Source organism: Tamandua tetradactyla, chromosome 3, assembly GCF_023851605.1.
Source record: "Tamandua tetradactyla isolate mTamTet1 chromosome 3, mTamTet1.pri, whole genome shotgun sequence".
NCBI classification, from domain to species: domain Eukaryota; kingdom Metazoa; phylum Chordata; class Mammalia; order Pilosa; family Myrmecophagidae; genus Tamandua; species Tamandua tetradactyla.
In genome coordinates this window covers 102,525,297-102,548,391 of record NC_135329.1, presented here as the reverse complement: position 1 = coordinate 102,548,391, position 23,095 = coordinate 102,525,297, and the positions used below count along the sequence as shown (strand labels likewise).

Sequence of the window (23,095 nt, the reverse complement as noted above, 5' to 3'; positions counted from 1 at the left end):
ATTGAGCTAGAGTCTCCACTTTCAGCTTTCCTGAGAAATTCCAGCTTTTTCCTCTGTCATGTAGGTGCACAGTTACTTAGCCACAATTCCAAAATCCAAAGAGCTCTGAAAATCAAATGTTGTCTTTTATCTTTTCTCTAACAGGTTTGGCCCAACTCAGTTGGCAGAGAAACTTGCCCTGAATGGCATGAGGCAATGTATAGTTTGTATTTAATTAATTTAGTAAGAATATTTAGATACTTCATTTCAGAAATATTAATGTTTATAGTTTTGTTTTCTGTCTCAGGCTTTGCTAAGAGTGTTACATATTATATAATATAGAGTTCTGAACTCTCTATCTAAAAAGTCCAAAATATTCTGAATTTCAAAATGTATCTATTACACACGGTTTTGAGTAGAAGGGTGTATTCCAGTCCTAAGTTTATGGGATCTACACTTCCTGTGATTAAAATCAGTTCTTTCATTTCTCTGGTTTGTACCAATTGACTATATATTTGTATAAAATTATATATACATGCATACATAACTGTTGGACTTTTCAGCAGTAGATTTCAAACTTATGTTTTCTTTTTTGCCCTCTGAAAACTTCTTCATGTAAAATCTCATCTAGAACACCAACATGCAGCCAAGATAAAAGTGGAACTTCTCCATGGGTCAGAAGCCTGGAGCTCAGGTCTGCTGGGTCCTCTTCTCCCCCTACCCCAAGGTTACCCCTGTTCCCATCATGTGATGACAGCTGCAGTAAAATAGTGAAGGATCCCTCAGGCTCTGCAATACCAGGGAGGCCAGTGTGCAGCCACTGCCACCCACATTTAGCCAGTCAGGGAATGCTGCCACTCCAAAGATGGCGAAGGTTTTGTTACTAATCTTTCTGCTGTTCTGTTTCTGTTTCTGCTCTCTTATTGGATGAGCTAAGCAAGAGCTCACTCGTAGCATACAAGAATTGTGAGGATGCTCTATGGACTGGCAGGTTATTTCAGGCTGAACCTATGGAAGTAGGGCACCACTTGTCTATAAGTTTCCTTAAACAGTCCTTATTTGGGGTATTTATGTTGTTTTCACTGTTTTCCTTTGATAAGTCTCTGGTTATCATAGTTGCAAAACATTATTGTCTATTTGTACTACTATTTCCTTATGATAAATACTGAGAGGAGAAATACTGGATCTGCGCTTTAAAACTTTTGCTATATATTGTTAGGTTGTCCTTCAGAAAAACTGTACCAATTTACACACCATATGACCTTTAGAACTCCTCCAAGTTCAGACTTTGAGTATCATTAAATCAATAATAAGTGTAAGCATATACTTCCTTAGTTAAATTTTGTTTAATTTTCTAGTATATTAAAGTTTTTTCAAATGTCATATATATGAATTTATTTTTATAAGCACTGGAATAGCAAAAGGCCTCATCTAAACAGGTGTTTATTTACTTGCCAGTATTTAACTTGAATGTTTACTGAAGTTTTAAATCCAGCAATATTATTTAAAATTCCTTAATCAATTTCTGACTTTATCTTCTGTACTTTTTTCCATTGTAAGAGATATAGAGGCATAGATTCTCAGAATGGTAGTTGTTACTCAAAAATCATTATCAAGAATTGAAAAATTACAACTATTAAAAAAAAAAATCTGTCCACTAAATTTTCACCCCAATTCTACAAGTTTTCGGTTTTTAAGAAGACACATTTCCCCCTACTCTTTTATTATGTGGTTTAATTGTGTGCTAGCAGAAAAATATCTATAGCTGAAATAATAAGAGCATTTTGTGAAGACGACATTTTCTGTAGAAATATTGATGGCTAACATCCTACGAGGGTATTTCAGTGCCAGCAGGACATACCTTTGCTGCTTTAATTATTAAAGGCTTTTTTTTTTCTCATGGTAACTGAACTGTAGAGTGAACACATTTCAAATTGAATGAAGCCATAGTATTCAGACATCATAAATCTAACAAGCAAAATGAGAGAATGGATGTTAAAATCCAGGAAATATGTGGAAATCAGAACACTAGATAAAAAGAAGTTCTCCTTGTAGCCTCCTTGATTATGCCGGTGTGAGCAGTGATGGATCTTTAGTGTGTTCAATAGCAAGTCCTCTTTGTATTTGTTGTAATTTTGAAGTTGACTACTAGCTGAGCAAAATGTGAAAAAGTAAACTTCCCTTGCCTTCATGGGACTTAGGTATTTTGATGTTAATATAGAAGCAAGGTGTTTTGTTTTAATTGGCCAAGTGTAATGATGGATTCTGAACAAACCCTCTTCCTTGTGCCCGCCATCCAATAGTCTGACTCTTAGATGGGGCTGGTGACCAGGATTGGAGTGTGGGAGATCAAGTGGCCCCAGCAGGCCGCCTCTCTTCAGGTTTAGATATATGCGTGCTAAGTGTCACTAAGTGTCAGTTTCTATCGGGGCAGGTTGGTTCCTGCTATTGGGGATCTAGTGAAGTGTGGGAACTAAATTTGGGATGCACACTTCTTCAGCCCAGTTCTTATCCCAATAATCTAACCATTAGAGAGATAGGTAAACATGATACTGCTTTTGCCTGCAGTTCTCAACTGTTTCTTAGCATAGTTGGAAATATCATAAGGTTGTGTGTGTGTGTTTATAGCTAGGCTACATGCTGAGATTACAGTTAGTTAAAATGATTATTGAGGCATATTGATAGCATGAACTTCCTTATATGATGCACTAAGGTACAATGTAATTTCTGTGATATTCTTGAAAAAATGTGTAAACTCAGTTGAATCATGAGACAAAAACAGGCAAACCCAACTTGAGAGCCGTTTGACAAAATAACCAATATTCTTCAAAGTGTCAAGAATACCAATGACAAAGCAAGCCTGAGGAGCTAGTACAGACAGGAAGAGACAAAGGAGAAATGCAAAGTGGGATCCTGGATATGATCCTGGCACAGGGCAAAAAAGAATACTAGTGGAAAAGCTGTGGAAATTCGAGTAAGAGCTTTAGTTTAATTAATAGTATTCTACTAGTGTTAATTTCCTGGTTCTTATCGTTGTACTATGCCTACATAAGATGTTAACGTTGGGGAAGCTGGTTGAGGTTTATAAACATCGGGGAAGCTGGTTGAGGTTTATAAAGGGAACTCTGTACTGTTTTTGCAACTTTTGTATAGGTTTAAAATTAGTGCAGACAAGAAGTTTCTAAATACATACTTTCATAGCAACTGCTATTAGGTCAGGATAATTTAGACCATTAATTTTTGTTTTTTTCTATTAAGACTTCACATTGATTCCTAATAGACTTCATGTTATTAATGCAAATTCTTTGCCCCAAAATGAGGGTTAGAAGCTCAGAGTTTGAGAGACAAGGTTTTGAAGTCTGACTCTGCCACTTATGAATCAGATGTATGACTCTGGGAAGTCAGTTAACTTCCCTGGGCCTCAGTTTCCTCAGCGTTAGAGGTGGAATGATGATGGTGATGAAGATGATGATGATGATGTGATGATGATGATGAGGAGGATGATGATGATGAGGAGGAGGATGATGATGTGATGATGATGACGGTGATGATGATGATGAGAATGACGATGATGATGTGATGATGATGACGGTGGTGATGAGGAGGAGAAGGATGTGGTGATGATGATGATGATGATGATGATGACAGCGCCTACTTCACGAGGGAGTTGAAATGACTAAATGAAATAATATTTTATTAATACCTAGCACATTGGCTAGTACATAATAAGCACTTGATAAATATTAGTTGTTGCTGCTGCTGTATTTTTTATTGTTTGAATATCATTTCTTTTCCTAGCAGTAAAATGTAAATAATGCTCCAAGTCTGTTACAAGGATTAAATGAGGTAATGTATCTAAAAAACTATGTGTCCCTGGTAAAAGATCAGTGCTAAGTAAGGTATACTGACTAGTATCATTTATCAACCTATCCATCCACCCACCCATCCACCTACCCATCCACCCATCCACCCATCCACCCATCCACCCATGCATCCAACCATCCATCCATCCATCCATCCATCCATCCATCCATCCATCCATCCATCCATCCATTCATCCATCCATCCATCCACCTATCCATCCATCCAAAAGTCCATCCAGTATTTGTAAAGGCCTCCTATGGACTGGAGACAGGTATGCCTCTAATGTAAAAGGCACCATTATAATCTTTGAACAAGCTGAGCAATCATAATAAGACATGCCTTTGTGTATATAGCACATTACAATCCATAAAGAGCTTTCCCACACATTATTTCATTAGATGTCTCCTGAAGTACTTTGCTGTAGTTGTAAGTTTCTTTTACTATAGATGATTTAAATGAGTATATCAGAGAGGTTAACACATCATAGCCTAGTTTATGAGCCTAGTCAAGGACTTGAAAAGCTTTTTTTATTAAGTCCCAAATAGTAAATATTTTGGTTTTGTGAGCCATATGGTCTTTTGCAACTATTTAATTTTGCTGTTATAGTTCAAAAGCAGCTATAGACAATAAGTCAACAAGCTGTGGCTGTGTACCAGTAAAACTTTATTTCTAAAATATAAGCAGTGTACAGTATCTCACCTGCTGGACTGTAGTTTGTGGTCCCCTAAATTCATCAGTGGGAAAGTAGTTACTCAACCTCAGGTTTCTAACTCTAAGCCCAGGCATTTCTTAATGCTCAGTTGAACCATTTCAGGGCAGTTGTTAGGCAGAGAGCATAATAGCATGCCTCTGCAATTTCACCCAACTAAATGATCATCTAGTTCCTGCTTCTACATCTTGTTTCTTAGTCATCAAGAACTATTTCATTAAATACCCAGTGGAAATCTAGTCACTTTGCCTCTCAGTCTTATTGCTGTTATCCAAAAAGCTATGAATGGGGCTTATACAAAAGGAGCCCCTGTAACGCCCAGTGACCATTTTTCTATTCTAAGTGGCCTAACACCGTCTTTCATAACATTGCATTGGAGAATGTTTTCATGGGGGGAGGGGGAAGAGATCAGACTGAAAACAATTGACAGCTTTTCCTTTCATTTTGAATTTTTTTTAATTGAAATATCATTTAAAAACAACACCACATTTTCCTGCTTTCAATATGGGCCCCTCTCAGATTCATCAGTATTTTCCAAGGATTGCCAACAAAGCTCCCACAGTCACATCTGAAGTCCTTTCATTACCCCAGAGTGCAATTTATTGCTGAGACTTGAAATTATGCAAAACAACTTGCTGATCTCCCTGGGGTGATCTCTTCACTTGCCTTGGGCTTCATGTTTTCCTCTTCTTTTCAACATGGAGATCATATGCCTTGATGGAAAAGGTAGAAATGATACAGGAGTTGAATGGTTCTGCTGCTTTCTTCCTAACATCTATTAGCATTACATCATCTGCTTCAAGCAATAAGTCAATCCTATCCTTGTTCTCCTCTGGCTCTTAACAGAGCCTTAACCTAACACTTTGCAGATTTCATCAGATTTCCTAAGCCATGGCTTACTCTGGACTTTTTTGACACTTTTTCACAGATGTATGCTTCCCGCTATTCCTTGATTATTTGTTCTACCTTCCACACACTCCTTACATGTATAGCTCTTATTTAACTACGAACCAAAATAAACCTACAAATTCAAAACTATAAAACCAATACAACTCATATCTATGACCCAGATTTAATAGGACAAAAGGTGCTGTATTGCTAAAACATTTGCTAGACTTACAATCTGAATGTGGTCTTTAATGATCTTTTCTGTGAGGAGTTGGTTCTTTTGAGTTTGGCTGCACTGTGAGTATTCTGATGGATGATGACCCAATTGTCTTTCCAATTTTCACCTTTCAAGCTGCAAAATGTCTGTTGGTTTAATGCATGGTTAGGTCATTTTCGCCTTTATTTGTGGCAGGCATAAGTCATTTATCCATTAAGTCCACCTCTGTTCTGTTTCTATTAGTTGCAAAAAGCCATCATCAACAAAAGTGCAAAGAAGTCACTGAAACAGCAGAGAAGGTTTCAGTTAGAAGTTGTTCATCAAGATCTTCGAGATGTGATGAAATATTTTATGCTGTTGAAATGAGGCAAAAAATTTAAAGATTTTCTTTGAGAGTTTGTGGCGCCATGAAAATATCCCTGTGGATACTGAGGAAATCCCTAAGAGTCTATCTCTGCAGTTCAATTTGAGGAATATTGATAGAGAAAGCGAAACCCTTTTGTTTCCTTCTAAGCATCCAGCTGCTTACTTCCCAAGTTATCCTCCTTTTACTTCCAGCAGTTGTTCAAATAGACATGACTATGGAGGGCCTTAAATTCTTCAGACTTTTTCAGTTTTCCATGCAGAATTTCAAAGCTTCCAGAGAGCTCACTGCAAATGTCTCTGCTTTTATTATTGGCCGACTTAATTAAAAGCAGGGCATAATCGGTTCTATGATCGGTGATGCACTCCCTGTCAAGTTAAATACATGCTCCAAGAAAAGGTCCCACCTCCTGGTCAGACATGTGATCAGAGCCTGCGACTCCCTTTCAAGACCTCAGTGAGAGGTCTCCAGTCGGCAGAGTAGGTGCCGGCCTCCTACCAGGGGTGATCATTCCTTCCTTACACACCCTTATCATTTGTGAGAGCATAATGAATCCTTCCTCTGTGCTGGTGTTTTTTCCTTCCATTTGACCATTCTCAACCCCTTTAATTGGTTCCACTTTTGAGACTGAGTCTCCTCTGACTCTAATTCCTTTTGCCCTGATCTTCTAGTCACCAGCCTTTTGTGACTGTTTTATTTTACATTTACATACTTACAAAAGTTTTCTTCCTTGAATGATCTTCCATTGTTTTCTAATGACCCTCACCCCCCCACACACCCACCCACTAAACAATGGGGGCCTAGAGACAACCCCTCAAGGGCCATCACCTACTCTGGTACTCTTCAGGCACTAACCTGCATGCCCTGTGCAGACAATTCTCAGGCTCTGGGAGGGATATACTCCCCTGTATTACCATCAGGACATCACAGTCTATGCTATTGTTGCACAAAACCAGGAACTATGAAACAGAACAAACCAGAGCCTCCACCGAAGTTTCAGGAAGTAGGTTTTGTTGTCTATGTCCATAGGGCTCAGCTGAATAGCCTCTGAAAGTCCAAGGCCCGAACAAAAGGTTAAAATCAGTTTTTATAGACAGGATGACATGTTAAAAACAAGGTAAACGATTGGCTGGTTTCAATCAGGAAGGGTGTGAAGCTGGGTTTGCAGAAGCAGATGAGTGGTTAGGGAGGAGGGGGCTTCACAGGGACTTCTCTTATCCTGCCTATTGACCATTCTTGGGGCCTGGGAGATTTTTCAACAGGGAATGGCCCAAGTAAACAGGAGTCTGCCAGCTGCAACAGGAAGTGGCTTTAACAAACAGGGGCTGCCTGCAACACTATGCAGCCTTGCTCAGTCCTGGACTGAATAGGAGTCCTTTACCATCTGCCTGAAATTCCTCCAGGAGCCCTGACATCCAATCCTTCTCTTTGCCAAACTCATTTATGAAGGCATCTTCTAGACCCTTCCTTGGGTCCAGATGGGAACAATGTACTTTCATTCTATTTATCCACCCCATCTCCCTCTCACTCTTTTCTATTCTTTCTACTCTACACCTCATTCTTTCAAGGGTTTGTAATCAGCTTGATTTGTACCAAATATACTTTCAGCTCTACCTTTGAAAAGAGGACACCAGCCTTGACTGTGATCTCTCTGGTCAGGAGCATCCCACTCAACCCCCTCAGCTCTCTCCACCCTCCAGCTCTTCATCTTATTTATCTCCATTCCTATTTGTGTTTCTCTCTAGATTCCCAGGGTATCAAATTATCCCTGAGCAACAACTATACACTCTTTCTAGAATTGGTTATTCTAGAAATTGGTTATTCTAGAAATTGATTATTTTGGAAATTGGTAACTTGGTTGTATTTTCAGGCAAAGTGTTGCCTAGGCATTTTTTCTAGAGTTGTTTTGCCTTTGATTTAAGATTTGGTTTCTCTAACTTCTGTAGATAGTCTTTCCTGGTGGCAAACTGCTGAATTCAGTGCCATGCTGTTCACCTACACCCAACTTGAGAAATGTTTCTCCCCCCAAATCAGTCATGATCCTGAAATCAGCTTTCTAATCTGGGGGCCAAAAAGGTGATCTGTGGGAGTTGTTTACTGAAAATCAGGGAAATATCTCAGTTTTTCTTCAGCCTCGGCTGGCAATGGGGAAGTCAGGCAAGAGAGAAATAATATCATGAGCATTTTGAGTGGTAGACTTTGAGTTCTGTTGTTCACTTCACACTCTTTATACTCTGAATTGCCTTTGACTAATGTCAAATAATCAGTTTCACCCATAGCCCCACTTTCAAAAAGTCCATGCCATAGAAGGATGGCTACATGTTTTTAATAAGGTTGTTGTACCTGTCCTCCATTCTGCACAATAGTTTAGTACATTCTCCAAAATTACATCTTCCAAGTGAAGAAGTTTAAGAATTGTGATTGAAGAAGAACTTTTGAATTTCGTCTGAAGGGCACAGGTGAGAGTTCAGTTGGTATTCAAAAAAAGTACCTTATTAGATAGAAGTTCTTTTTGAATCTTGAGAAATTGAACTGGCTGTATGAAAGTGCTTCACCTTAGTAGTGAATTCAATAACTTTTCTGGTTATGTTATTTATAAAATGAATTTTGCTTATATATATTCAAATATATGCAGTTGATTACAATCCCAGAGAAAATAAAGGGGAAAAATTGATTCCTGAGTCATTAGTGTGGAGAATTATCTCAAATACAATCGATTTTCCTCATGACAAATCACAAAAAATCTCCATAGCAACGTCACATAATTATACATAAGATTTCGGTGCAATAACAAAACTAAGCCCAGAAGAAATTTTAAAGACTAGGGGTAGAGGGTGAGACAGATGTGGGGGTAGGTGGCACAGAGAAAGATTGAAGGGGGACAGTTCTAAGAGGTGAAAAATGCACAAAGGACAAAAAAAGATGACCTGTTTTTGTGCTTTGGAGAGCACTGATTAAGTCACTGCATGATCTGGTAATTGGAGACTGGTAGAGACAATCTACTGATAATACTGAGGTACCTGCTAACACCACTATTGCTAAAGGAATGTCAGCACTTCTATTATAAATCCTATTTTTCTGAGTTTATAACAAGTATAAGAAAGTCTCTCCAGGCAATAAGTTGACATACAAGATTGAAAAAGAGAAATGCTTTTATAAAATTTTTTTTTAATTTAAAAAACCTGCTTGCATTCCTAAATAAAAATAAAAGTAAAAAAAGCAAAGTACTCCAAATATGCAAATAAGTCAAGTTTAGCTACTATTCAACATAACTAAGATGCTTTAACTCAAACATTCCTTGCAATTTAAAGAAGGATTTATTGCAAATGTTAGCACATGGAGCTAACTCCTGCCTGGGAAGGGTTTCCCACCTGGGTCTCCCAATATAATATTATTTATTAATAGGTCACTGTTAACAAGCTAACTTCTGTTACCAGCCATTTATAAAGAGGTTTGCTGCCCTGTAATTTTGAAGGATTTTAGTAGCTTTGTTGAGCAATTCCTATCAGAAAAGGAGATAATTTCAAGGAAACTCTCAGACCAAAGCAGGATATTGAGAGGCCGGGTGGTGTGGATGGGTACAAGAGAAAGATAATGTTACATCCTCAGTTTTTTGGTTCAACACATGCTGATTAGTTTGGTATTGACTCTGATTTCCAAATGGATGCCAGAAGTATAAAGATGACTAAGAAATAGTTAGTATAATGGAGCTATTTAGAATCTAAAATAGAAAGCAGACCTAAACAGATGACAAATAGTTGCTTTCAGTGTCATGCAGCCAGTACTGAGATGGAGCTGTGTTTGGGCTTATATTGGACCGCAGCAGAGGGACACTTAATCCAAATGTCTCCTAGTGGAGACTTGATAAGTCTTAAAGAGAGAAAGTATCAGCAAGGTGAAGAAAGGTGGGGAGGGAATTCCAGACAAAGGAAATGGCATAAAGCAAAGATACAAAGGTGTGAATGAATACATGGGGTCCAGTCAGGTGGTTTTTAGCTCTTTGGCCTTGTCAGAGCATGTAGCTAAAAGCAACAAGAGGTGGGAAAGGCCAGTGGAATAGGGCACAGTTCAAGTTAGGCCTTTTATGCCAAGGTAATGACCAAAAATGTTGCTTTCAAATCGATGGGGAACTACTGAGGTGTTTAAAGCAAAGAAATGACATGATCAGATTTGCACAATAAATAAACTCAAACTTTATTTTAGGATATGGAATTAGGGGGCCCCTATTAAAAACAAGGAGGCTGATAAAAGAGGTCATATTTGAGGTACAAAACTCTCCATTGATTCATCCCCTAGGCTCTGAATTTCAGGGGGGTAAGTACAAAAAGCTCTATGCAAGCCTATTTCTTCCCTCTCTAACCATGAAGACCTTTACTTAAATTCATTATTTTGAGGATGATCTTAGCTATGTCCTGTTAAATTAAAATGTTAATTAAATTGGTTTAATTTGCATTAAAGAAACTGTTCTAATTTTTAGGACTGACAGTCCATTTCTTTGCATTCAAGCAGAACATCTAAGTGATTATGGGCATATAAGAATTTATTCTATTTAAAAGGTACAAAAGAAAGGTCTAACATTACTTTAGTCACACTGTGTGTGTGTGTGTGTGTGTGTGTGTGTGTGTATGTATCATTAACAGGAAAAAATGTTAGAGGACTATATTTTTGGAAAAATTTACAAGGAATAGGATCAAATCTAGGGCTGGAAAAGTGTTCATTCATTCATTCATTATTCAGCCATCTGTCCATATACACATTAAACGTTTTTGAGGGCCTGTTAGGTGATCAGGACTGTTCTGGGCAAGAATGAAGTAGTGATATGAAAAATCAGACATGGGTCTTGCCCTTAAGGAAGTTAAAACCTAGCAGGGATGAACAGACCTTAATCAAATGCATGTACTTGGCTTTCAAGAATTAATGCAAATATACCTCAGAATACCAGTTATCCACTTCTCACTGCTTTTCAAGTTGAGCAGGAATCTCGGTTCCGTGGCATTTTCCTGCTGTCCAACTAACAGTCATTGAATTGCTTGAGAAGTGGGAATGTTGACAATGAGAATGGCTTTCTGAGTCCATAGAAAATATTTTAAAGGTCTGCCCACCTGTTTCAACACAAGGCAAGTTAAGACTTTCTGCCATCGCCTACCACCCCTAAGTCCTAATCAGAAGGTATAACATCCAGACCTCCTATCATAAATTTTGAGGTAGCTCTCAAATGTTTAGTTTTGACTCTTGGATGACTTACTTTCCACCTTGTAGGGTGTAGGGTTTTCTCCACATTTCAATGTACCAATTAAATCCCCAAGGAACAGCTCTTTCTTGATTTGGTGACATAGTCCTAGGATGTCCCCACTTAGGAGCTTGTCCTCCTTCTCTCCCATTCAGTGATAGAATCCTTACCTGTGATGGAGTTAGATGCATTGGCCAGAGAGACAGCGCTCAGTCTTCATGCCACTGAGCATGCTCCAGGGTGCTCCTAACAGCTCTAGGCAGGGACAGCAAAGCTGTAGGAAAAGTAGTGAAAATGGCAAATAGATAATTTATGTTGTTCTTCTGTTAAATATGCACTCTTTACCTTCTGTTGTTAACTCGATAGGAACATCGATCAAATATGCAGAATGTGCTTTTATTTGAATAGTTGTGGCACAGTCCCATGAGAGGTGGTTAATACAAACACAAAGTCCAAGTTTTCTCCTCGCACGTGAGAAGCGAGATCCTGGTTTTCACTAGGGTACTTCTGCGCAAAGATCTAATTCAAAGAAGATAGGTTATAGAAAAGAAAATGGAAATATGTGAAGCAAGGTGATTAGACACCACACATAAGGTTGTGGAAGCTCTCTGCTTTGCCAGATTGAATCTCTAAGTAGGTTTCTTAGCAAGACTGGATTCCAAGGTATCATTTGCAGTAAAGTATCTGGGAAGTTGATTTCTCCAGGTTTGTGGGAGCATTTTCCAGGTATATATGAAAAGAACCCAAGATGAGTTAAAACCAAAAAAAAAAAAAAAATTTTGCCAATAAGCAATCCCAACACTGTAAAATCTTTTGACTCAAAATAAAATTCAGACTGCAAACTCGAAATCTGTTGTAATTAATGAGGAAAGAAAATATTTCCAGCTTGGATATCAATATTTTAAAAACTTTTTTATTGTATAGTATAACATATATACAAAGCAAAGAAATAAAAAAGCAATAATTTTCAAAGCACCCTTCAAAAACTTGTTACAGGATAGATCCCAGAGTTTGTCATGGGCTACCATACAATCTTCTCATATTTTTCTTTCTAGCTACTCCAGAATATAGGAGGCTAGAGGGTTTAAATCCTTTTTTATTATCACAATTGACTTTTTTTTCCTTTTTTTTTGTGAACAATAACATATATACAAAAAAGCCATAAATTTCCAAGCACCGCACCACAATTAGTTGTAGAACATATTTCAGACTTTGACATGGGTTACAATTTCACAATTTTAGGTTTTTACTTCTAGCTGCTCTAAAATACTGGCAACTAAAAGAAATACCAGTTTAATGATTCAGCATTCATATTCATTTGTTAAGTCCTATCTTTTATGTATAATTCCACCATCACCTTTGATCTTTCCATAGCTCTCATTGGGGTTGTTTGGGCTATGACAATTCTAAATTTTTTAGATTGGAAGGGTCTGTCACTAGTATGGGGTAGGAAGAGGGAACTATCTGATGCTCTGGAGAGGCTGGGCTAGGTTTCAGGAGTTATCTGGATCAGGGACCAATATGGTGGTTGTAGGTTTCTGGCAAGTTACTCTAGTGCCTAGAACCCTTGTGGAATCTTCTAAATTGCCCTAGGTGTTCTTTAGGACTGGCTGGAAAGGTCCTGTTGGGGGGATGGCAGGTTATGATAAAGTAGCAAGTTCTACCTGAAGTTTGCTTTAGCTCAACCTCCGGAGTAGATTCTCGACTGTATTTGAACTCTCTCTGCCACTGATACTTTATTAATTATACTTCTTTTCTCCCATTTGGTCACAATGTAATTGTTGATCCCATGGTGCCAGGTCTGGATTCATCTCTGAGAGTCCGCTCTCATATCGCCAAGGAGACTTTTGGATATCAATATTTTGCAAACAAAAATTCAAGGAAAGAATTTTCTCTTGTTGTGTAGGATATTAACATTTTAGATCTTGAGAAGTTCTGCCTGTTAATATGAATCATAATGAGATGATCTGTCAGTAGATATATGTGGCATTTTTATTCAAATTTCAGTACATTTTTATTTGCATATAAAGTGGCACATTTATACTCAACAATAACTGGCCCTGAAGGAGTGATATTTAATAGGAGAATACAATTATCCCAGCCAGGCTATAAGCATCATCTTTAGGGCAATGGGCAACAGTTTAGGATAGCCTCATAATCACTCATGTAAATATCAGGCAATTACCAAACTGAGACAGAGAAAATTTAAGCTCCAAAAATATTATGATTTCATTCGAATAAAATATCTATTTTTACTTATCCACCCTTTTAGAAGTTATAAACATAAAGGTCAATGAGCTATTAAATTTTAATATTTTATTTGATATAAAGGCCTCAAACAATTATTCTTTGAAGTACAAATAGTAAGAACTGTAAATATTTTACTCCACCCCATGTTAACCACTCCAAAATTGCTTTAGTTTTCAGCTAAGATGATGACAGTGTATAAAAACTCATTAGAATATATCTAGTTAATGATGGCAGCAATTTAAAATAGCCTTTTAGGGCTTCTGATTGCCTGCCTGACATACTTTGGAACTCTTTCAACAAAGGATCATTTTCTAAGATTTTGGGACATGTTTCCCTCCATAGCTGTAATGTCTGAATATTTGAGAAATTACAGTCTTGCATGAAAAATGGCAAAAAGTAGATGTTAGTTTGTTTTACCTAACTTCAGGCTTTGCAGGAATCAGAAAGTCTTGGATGTGGAATTGCTTCCATCATTAATAAACTGGGTAATCTGGGACAATTCAACGGTCCTCTGTAGAACTTTCTTATCTATTACTTGGCGTATCAGACCAACTGCTCAGAACTCCTCAGGCCAATACTACTGGGGACTTGGTTGCTTAATTTTTCCTGGTATGTAATGAGAACATAGGGGAGTATGTGGCCTAGAATCAAAAAGGGAACCGAGGTCACTGGGACGGCCGGGGAGTCTGTGAAAGTGTACACTGTGAGCCGAAGGACTGAGAAGTCATTGAGATGTGAGAACGATCTCAGCAAGTGCCCTGATGTTTCCCCATCTGGCCAACTTCTCAAAGGAACTATGCTCAAAAGTCCAGGGAAGAGATTGATGCGGGAAACCAGGACCAGAGGTCTGTAAGATGACTTCTAGCCTGAAAAACCGAAAATACCAGCTCTCTTAGATAGTTCATAATAATCCAGCTTCCTGGATTATTCCCCAAGTACTTCATGCCTTTTGGTAACAGTAGCAAATAATTCAGGCTTTAGATCTGCAGAACTATTTTTATTAGATCTCAATACCAGTGCTCTCGGTTTTCTTATCAAAGTTCTCTCCCCTTGACTTTGCAAAGAACCACATTGTAACTGAAAATTCAGTGTCTACTGCTCAGGCCAAGTCTACTTGACACCACCCAAAGTTCTTTTCAGTGTCCCTCCACCCAGAGCCTAGGCGGCGCCCTTAGCTTCTAAAACAAGACAAGTTAGCTTGTTGGGCAAAACGCTGTGGAATCAGAAGGGAGGCAGCCAACTTTAAATGTTCCTTTTTGGCTTCTGTTTCACCAGCATCTGGACAAAGGGTGCTGCAACAGTTTCTCAGCATATGTTCTTCTGAAAATTTCATTCAGAGTGACAATGGGAAATTAATTTGGCTAATACAAAAACTACCTCATTTTGGCCCCCAAGTCAGAAGGATTTCTGGCGTGTCTTCTCAAGTAGACATCTCCCGGGTTTAGGCAGTCCATAAAAAGTCCAGTCAGTGGCTAGCAGGCTTAGCACATTGAGCCCATACCCCTCAAAGGAGTGAGGCTGGCCATTCCTCTACCAAGATGATACCAGTGTCACCACCAAGTCTGATTTAGCCTGCTCAGGAGGCTATAAATCCTATTTTACTTTGGTACACCCTGGCTGATCCTTTCCTTCCTCTGCTGCCTTTACCTGAGAAACTCTGGACCAAGTTTGCTGTAATCTGTGCCTAGGAACTAAATTGTGTCTGTGGGACACCTCTGGCCCTGTGATCCTGATGCCTCATTCATTCACGTATTAATTCAAGATATACTTGCTGAGTACCTAATATATGCCAGGCCCTGTACTAGATGCTGGAAAACAGCAGGCACAGAACAGACACTAGACCCTGCCCTCATAGAGCTTACATTCTAGTCCGTGAAACAGACTATAAAGAAAATTAAGTAAAATATGTGAAAGGTGATGAGTCCTTCGGAGAGATAAAAGCAGGAGGGGGGTGGTTCAACAAGTGCTGGGTTTGAGATTTAAGGATGTAGGGTGGTCAGTGAAGGCTCATCTCTGAGGGACCATCTGAAGGAGGTAGGAGGTGAGCCAGAGGGTATATGAGAGAGGAAGCTGGCTGCAAAGCCCTGTCAGCCACCCTCAAAGGACATTGTTTTTTACTCCATGGGGCTTGGGCAGCCTTTGGAGTATTTTAAGCATGCACATGACACGATGTGACTTACAGTTTAACAGGGTCACTCCCTGATCTGCAGAGAATAATCTGAAGGGTAAGGGCAGAAGCAGGAAGGCCAGGCTGGAGGTTGTGGCCACAATTCAGTTGGAGCTGAGTGATTGCAATGGAGGTAGTGGGAGGGGCTGGATTCTGAGTCTATTTGGAAGAGAAAGCAGACACATGATGTGGGGTGTGAGAGAAAAAGAGGAGCCAAGGCAGGCAGCAAGGATGTCACATGTCACTTCAATGGTGCGTTGCGGGTTTGAGACAGGGAGGCCTGCAGGAGGAGCAGGTGCTGTGGCTTCTACTCAGTCTCCAGGTCAAAAAGCAGGAAACTTCTCTATATGTTCTTTATGAAACGAGAAAATCATCCTGGACATGGGGAAACGCATGTGTTTGAAACAACTTAGTCAAATAACGAGAATTAACACTCACCTAATAATGATGCACTGTCTATTTTCTCATTTAACCCTTACAAAAATCTTATAAGGTAGGTGATAACATGACCAGGATTGCTACTACTGTTATTCGCAAATGAAAAAAAATTAGGGTTGGATAAGAAAAATTCCTGGCCTAAAGTTCCTCAGTTTATTGGTACCAAGTTTCAAGCTTGGGTCGGCTGACTCCAAAGTCAGGTTCTTAAATCATCATATGCCAGGCTCTATACAAGCCCCAGAGGCAACATCTATGGAAAAGGTGCCAGGTGTTTTCTTCTGTTTCTTTCTCTTGAAGCTGTTAACCACTTGGTTTTTGTTATTATGAATCTGTCAGCTGAGCTTTGGTCCATTCGGTCAATAACTCTCAATTTATTGTCTACTGTGCATAGCAAGCACCATGCTGGTTCTGAGGATACAACATTGTGCAAACACAATTATGCCCCCTACCTTCTTAGAGCTTATTCACTATTTATAGATGCCAATATGAAATGACAACTGTGGTAAGCAATTAAAAGGAGCAGTTCAAGGTGTCATGAGGACATCAGTCTGGGGAAACAGTGAGTGAGCTAAGACAAGCAGGAACTAACCAGGCAAAGGAGGGGTGTTCCAGGCAAGAGAGTATGTGAAGGAAACATTGCACATGCAGGGAATCTAAAAGAAGGGCTGCCTCATAGGAGCTCAGGGAGAAGAGAAGAAGTGAGTGGTCAAAATGAAGGGAGAGATGGAGAACGCCCATAGAGAGCTCATAGGTGGAGTGACCAATTTATCATATAACTCACCGCACTTTGCGACTGCCAGAATGCTAAATGGGATGGATGGATTTTCCAAATAACTGGGGGAAAGCAGGACTGTCCTGGCCAAAGCAGATGATGGACCAGGTTAAGGATTACTGTCCTTATTCTAAGAGGGATGGGGAAACATTAATGTTTTTTAGAAGAAGTGGGAGGGTTGACATGATGAGGTTTGCTTTTTAAAAGTCCAGTCAGAATTTAAATAATAGTATTGTGCCAACATCTGATTCCTTGTCTAGATAATGTACTATGGTTATGCAAAATGTTATTATTGGGAAAGCTGGGTGAAGGATGAAGGGACACTCTGTTCTATTTTTGCAACTTCTTGTGAGTCTAAAAGTATTTTAAAATAGAAAGTTTCCTTTTGTTTTCTTTTAAAGCTCACTGTGGTTGCTGAGAACAGCTAGGAGGTGGGCCAGCTGGGAAGGAAGAATAGGGAGAGGAGGATAGTTCTGTAGACCAACCAGGAGTTGAGGGTAAAATGTAGCAAAATAATATGGAGGAGGTAGGAAAAAGTGAACTGATTCAAGAAATACTTAAGATATAAAGGCAGCAGGCAACTCTGGACACCTCATTTCTTTGTATAACTTGAGCAGTTCTCCCAAGAAGATCCCCAGATGCCTGTACAACTGTGAGTAGTTTGGGAGTGGGAGAGAGAAGAGTTTCTGCTATAAGCAAGTAAATATATTGTAAGCAAAGAAACAAGAACGACAAGCTAACAGCAATGACTTGCAGTGTTAGAGAAAGATAAGATTTTGAAAAACTGTCTTTTCTCATTAGGAAGCTGAGCTGTTCACCTTCTCCCATGGTGGAATATATTTTATTGAGTGCACTTCATGGAAGAAGTGGGGGAGGATCCAAGGAAGAGGGGAGCCCTGGCTCTTCATCTGGGAATAAGACAAGGCACTTCCAGGGAGTTGGGAGAAGAGGGGACTAAGGTGAACCACACTAGCCAGGGGCTGCTACTGTATGGAGCAGGAAAAGGGGAGGGTATCAGGCTACCTCTTCTAACACGTGGTCTCTTTTCTGTTCATTGCAAGCTCCCATTTTCCCAATGCCTGGGAAATCCCTCCGCCATGCTATCATTAGCTCCTCATTTCTTCCAAGGGAAGCAAAATGAAATTCCCCCAAAAGCCCAGGCTCCAGATAACAGGGTTTGAATTTACCATGTACAAGTACTTAAAATTTCTCTCTCCTTCTTGTTTTGTTTGGTGGAAAGACAGTGGTGAAAGGGAGAGTTGACATGATATTTTAGATTGTTAAGAGGGGAGAGGCAGAGAAGGATGTGTGCTCAAAATAAGCTGCTTTTGAAAAAAAGATGTGCTTAAGGGTTATTTTGGGGAGGATACTTTTTTTTTTTTAATTACTCACCACAGGAGAGAAGATACCCATCTGTATCAAAAGATTTTTAGCAAGAAATGTTTTGGTATTTACTTTTTTGTCCTTATGTGCTTGCGTGTCTTTGGAAATGTTCTAAACTTTCGCTCTTCTTTGTTATGTGTCTTCTCATCTCTTCTAAATCCAGCCCAATAGGACTGATGAGCCATCTTTGCCAGATATTGAACTGTCCATTTATTAACCACTTGCAGCAAAATATTGTCTGTATGGGTTTCTATAACATGGGTGTGGCAGGAGTCACGGAGAGGTAGAGCTTCATTTGCTTTGAGTTTATCTCAATTTCTAGCCGGTATTTCTTGTGACCATTAGAATATACTTTGCAATGTGTGGGTTTGTGGTGTTGGCACTGGTAGGATGGTTTGGGTATATAAGGAAGTGGTGATACAGGCATCATATTGTGTAACTTCGTTCTTCAGAGCCACCAAGAACAAAGGAAATGCAGATTTTGTGTTTTGCCAACGGCATAGATGGATAAAATAAGTGAACAGAAATTGATAATATTAGAAGCATTTCTAAACAAGTCTCCAAATACAACTTAAGGGATAGATAGACAATAGATTGATAGATCGATCAATAGATAGATAGGACCCTTGCTGTTATATTCTAAAAGTCACCTGTTTGAATCTTGGAATGAATTATTTATTACTAAGAAAGAAAATAGAAAGTGAAAAAAGGAAAACAGGGAGGTATCTTGATTCAGTTAATGGAAACCAACTGAGCAGCATCCACAGGACTGGTGGTTTAAGCTTTTTGGGGTAATTGCACATATCTAAGCAGCTTGAAACAAGGATAGATATAGCTGTCCATGTCTCGTCTCCTGCCCATTTTCTCTCTGCTGCTGGCTTTCACCGTTTTCCACAGGACAATTTTCTGTGTCTTGCCCATCACAGAAGGTAGCTGCTACACAGCCCAAGATTTGTCACTTCAGTTCAAGAATACATCCCAAATCACCTATAATCTCCATCACAAATTCAAATCCCCAAAATAAGGATCCCTCCTTTCCTGGCCCAACTGACTAGGTCATGAAGCAATGTTGCACTGTTGAAATATGGATGGCATAGGTCCAACCTTGTGGGTGAGGAAGACATTATCAGAGAAAGGTGATTGCTAAGAGTTGGGAAAATTCCTCAAAGGAGCTCCTAACAGATAAACCATCAGACAGACCTTCACGGTCAATGTCGGGGAAGGCAGAAAGAAAAAAAGGAAACATTTCTAAATGTTTGGGTAGTCAAACTCCATGGAAGTGTTCAGGACTGTGCAGATTTCATGTTGGATATTTATACTTCATAAATATTTTTTAAAAAGCCGTATGAGTCCCTAGTAGAAATCTGGGAAAAGTACCAAGAAGCCCAAAGAGAAAAACGTTTTATCTGTAATACCACCAAATTTGGATATGTTTCCTTCTAGCCTTTTTTTATAAGTAGGTTGTAAATCTTTGAATACGTGTGACTTCACAAATCACGGAGCAAAATCATTTTTTTATTTCACACGATGATCATTTTTTGGTTCACATCATTTTAGGGGCAGGGGCTGCAGCAGTAACCAGGCTAGTGCAATATACAGTATCAGATGGTCCTAAGGAAACAGATTGTGTTTTCTCAGAGCTTACACAAATGCACACACAGCTTTACATTTGAGAGTGACTCAGGTCTTCTGATAAGCTGTAATTGAATTTTATTATCCAGGTTTGCTACTCAGTAATGCCCAGCAGAGTGACCCTACTGGAAAGTGACCCTGCTGCCATCCTACCTTGGTTTGGGGCTTGGTCATGAACCTCTCTTCATGAGCTCTCCTTGTGGTGTTGCCTCAAGCAGCATCCCTGTCTGATGACCACCATTCCACCATGCATTCCATCTGTGACAGGGCAGCTGCCATATTCCCAGACTACCTCAAACCATGACTCTAGAGCGATTTTCTAGAGAGGCCATCTGACCAGTCATATCTTTTCTCAGTTTGCCTTAGCCAACATCAGAAATCTAGGCATCATTGGAGATCCATTAAACTAAACTTTGAATCTCACACAGCTCAATGAATGCTTTGTTTGGCCCTATTTCTAATATGCAGCAATGTTTGAGTGGCAAACATGGCAATTTCACATGGTCCAACCTAACACAGTGTTCCAGGCTCTGTCCCAGGTGCTGGAAATGCAAAGGCAAAAAAGGCAGGAAGGAGGCCACAGTGAGGGACTCATACAGGTGAAGAGATCATTATGGTCTAGTGAGGTTAAGTGTGATCAGGATGCTAAGCCACCTAATGGTTGGTAAGTCTTGGAAGGGCATTTAGACAGTAGGGTTGTGAAATATAGAGCACTTTAAATTATTTAAAATTATTCAGGTTAATTCTTAGGGATAGATTGCTAATAGGTTATTAAGGGAAGCTAGCATGACACTCGCTGTGCATGATGATGAGAAGGAGCACATGTACTATAAGGCAATAATTTTCAATGGTATGTACCTGAGGATGGGAGGGATAAAAATATTAAAATCACTGGAGCTCATTTTTTGTATTATAAACACCCCTTCCCACTGGAGCATCTGCTGTATTACTCCAGGAAAGAGAGACTCGCCCCACCCCCTTTAGAAGAACTGCCAACAGGAGTTATTATTAGTGAGGGGAGTGAGCCATATCCATCCATTTTGTGGATACAGAAAAAATTGAGAACTTCTGCCTGCTGCCAGAGTGACAAGTCAGAGAGAGGTTCTGAGTCTGACCCAGTTGGTCATCTCTTATATTGTCACATTATAACATTTTTACAGTTGTACAGAGAGACTCTAATGAATGCTTCTTCCAGGGGGCAAATACATGTGGTTGTTGAATTTGAGGATGCTTATATTAGATTCAGTGGTCTTAAGTGCATTCAGAGGTAGATGGAGGTTAATGGAATTGACAATGGTAAATAAAGCCCATAAATGAATACTATAAGTCTGATTGGAAAGACCCGTGAATACATAGAGTGGTTTGGATGAAACAAGTGACATGGAACAGTATCTAAGTAAGACACTTTACCAATGTGCCTTGGGCAGTCTGGAAGTAGTAGTACCTCTGGGGATGTGAGATAGGGAAGAAAATGAATGGTGAAATAAGGCATGTGAAATGGGATTCTTCGGTGTAAGAATGCCTTCTCTTTTCCCAAACATACTTTTAACGTCCAGATTCATTCCATTCTTCCATGAAGAAATCCCCATCTACTCTAGCAGAAGGGATTGTCACCATCTCTGAACTTTTCCTATAGTTACTATTTTATGTCACTCAAGTGAAAGTTCTTAAGATCTATTGTTCTGGGTCATTCATTACCTCTGTCTGGGCTTGTCCACTAGATTGTAAAGATCTTTGACCACAGGGATTATAGCTTCTTGTCTCCCTCTCCCTTCCTCATATCCTCTCAAAGCATATGCATAGTTGTTTTTCTAGGTCAAAAACAATTGAATTTTGGTAATTTCATATGACCCAACTTAATTCATAATAAAGTCTTAATAAATATTTGAGGAATTAGGGAGGAGGAAAAAAAGAAAGCTGAGACTTCTAATGTTTGAAATTCAATGATTTCTTTTAGTGAAACTTAGTTCAGATGGAGGAAAAAACTTTTGTGGGTAAATGAGTTCTTTAAACATTTTTCAAGATGTAGAGAGCAAGCCATTCCTAAAATGATGGCTGGAATGTGTTATTCTCAATTTAAACAGTAAGACAGTTACCTCCAAGTTACAAAAAAAATAGCTTATCAACTCCAGATAATTGTCCATAACTTGTTATTATTATGATCTCATGTAATTCTCAAATACCTTCTCTTCTGCATAACTAAAACCATCCTTCATATCAGTGTCAGCTAGTATAATTAAGAAACTTAAAAATTTGCTGACCAAGAAGCATTTATTTTGAGGTGTTCAGTGAAGAAACAGCATATAGGGTATGGAGCTGGGAGCTGAATTTCTCATACCAGAGAAATAAAATAAGCAGACCACTGTTAGCAATGGGTGATGGATATACTTCTGAAACCATAGATTCAAGTAAATTGTAACAAGTAGCTATAGAATAAATTTCAGAGTTTGTAATGGCTTATAGTTCCACAATTTTATGTTTTTCCTTCTAGCTGCTCCAAGACACTGGAGACTAGAAAAAATATTAATATAATGATTCATCAGTCATTATATTGTTATATCCTATCTCCTCTGTTATAACTCCTCCTTCATCTTTGATCTTTCTCCCAATCATTAGGGGTTGTGGTAGTTAGATTCAGGTGTCAACTTGGCCAGGTGAAGATACCTAGTTCTATTGCTGTGGACATGAGCCCATGGCATGTGAACCTCAACTGTTGCTGATTACATCTGCAGTCAGCTAGGAGGCATGCCTGCCACAATTAATGATGTTTGATTTAATTGGCTAGTGTTTAAATGAGAGAGCTCAACATAGCACAGCCCAAGCAGCTCAGCATACTTCATCTCGGCACTTGCAGCTCAGCCCAGGTCTTTGGAGATGCAGAAAGGAATCACCCTGGAGAAAGTTGTTAGAACCCAGAGGCCTGGAAAAAAGGCAAGCAGACATCATGGTGTGCCTTCCCATGTAAGAAAGAACCTCAGTTGAAAGTTAGCTGCCTTTCCTCTGAAGAACTATATGTTAACTAAATAAATCCCCTTTTGTTGAAAGCCAATCCATCTCTGGTGTTTGCATTCCGGCAGCTAGCACACTGAAACGGGTATTTGGGCTATGCCCATTTAACTTTTTCATGTTGGAAAGGGTTGCAATATTATGGGGTAGGAGGATGAAACTAGTTGAGGTTCTTGGAGACGCTGGCTTCTCTGGG

The 23,095-nt window shown here is 39.2% G+C and overlaps 1 protein-coding gene across 10 annotated transcripts in view; it reads left to right on the top strand.

Moving 5' to 3' along the window:
• The window catches only part of NCKAP5 (NCK associated protein 5), a 1,072,936-nt gene that overhangs the window by 293,463 nt on the left and 756,378 nt on the right, over positions 1 to 23,095 (top strand). Inside the window, exon 1 of one of the 10 annotated variants that reach the window (XM_077153596.1) lies at positions 17,311 to 17,530. The exons of the other annotated variants lie outside the window; for them this stretch is intronic. The gene's annotated coding sequence lies outside the window, so the exon portion shown is untranslated. Of the gene's footprint in view, positions 1 to 17,310; positions 17,531 to 23,095 lie in introns of those variants that run through there. 10 annotated transcript variants of the gene reach the window in all.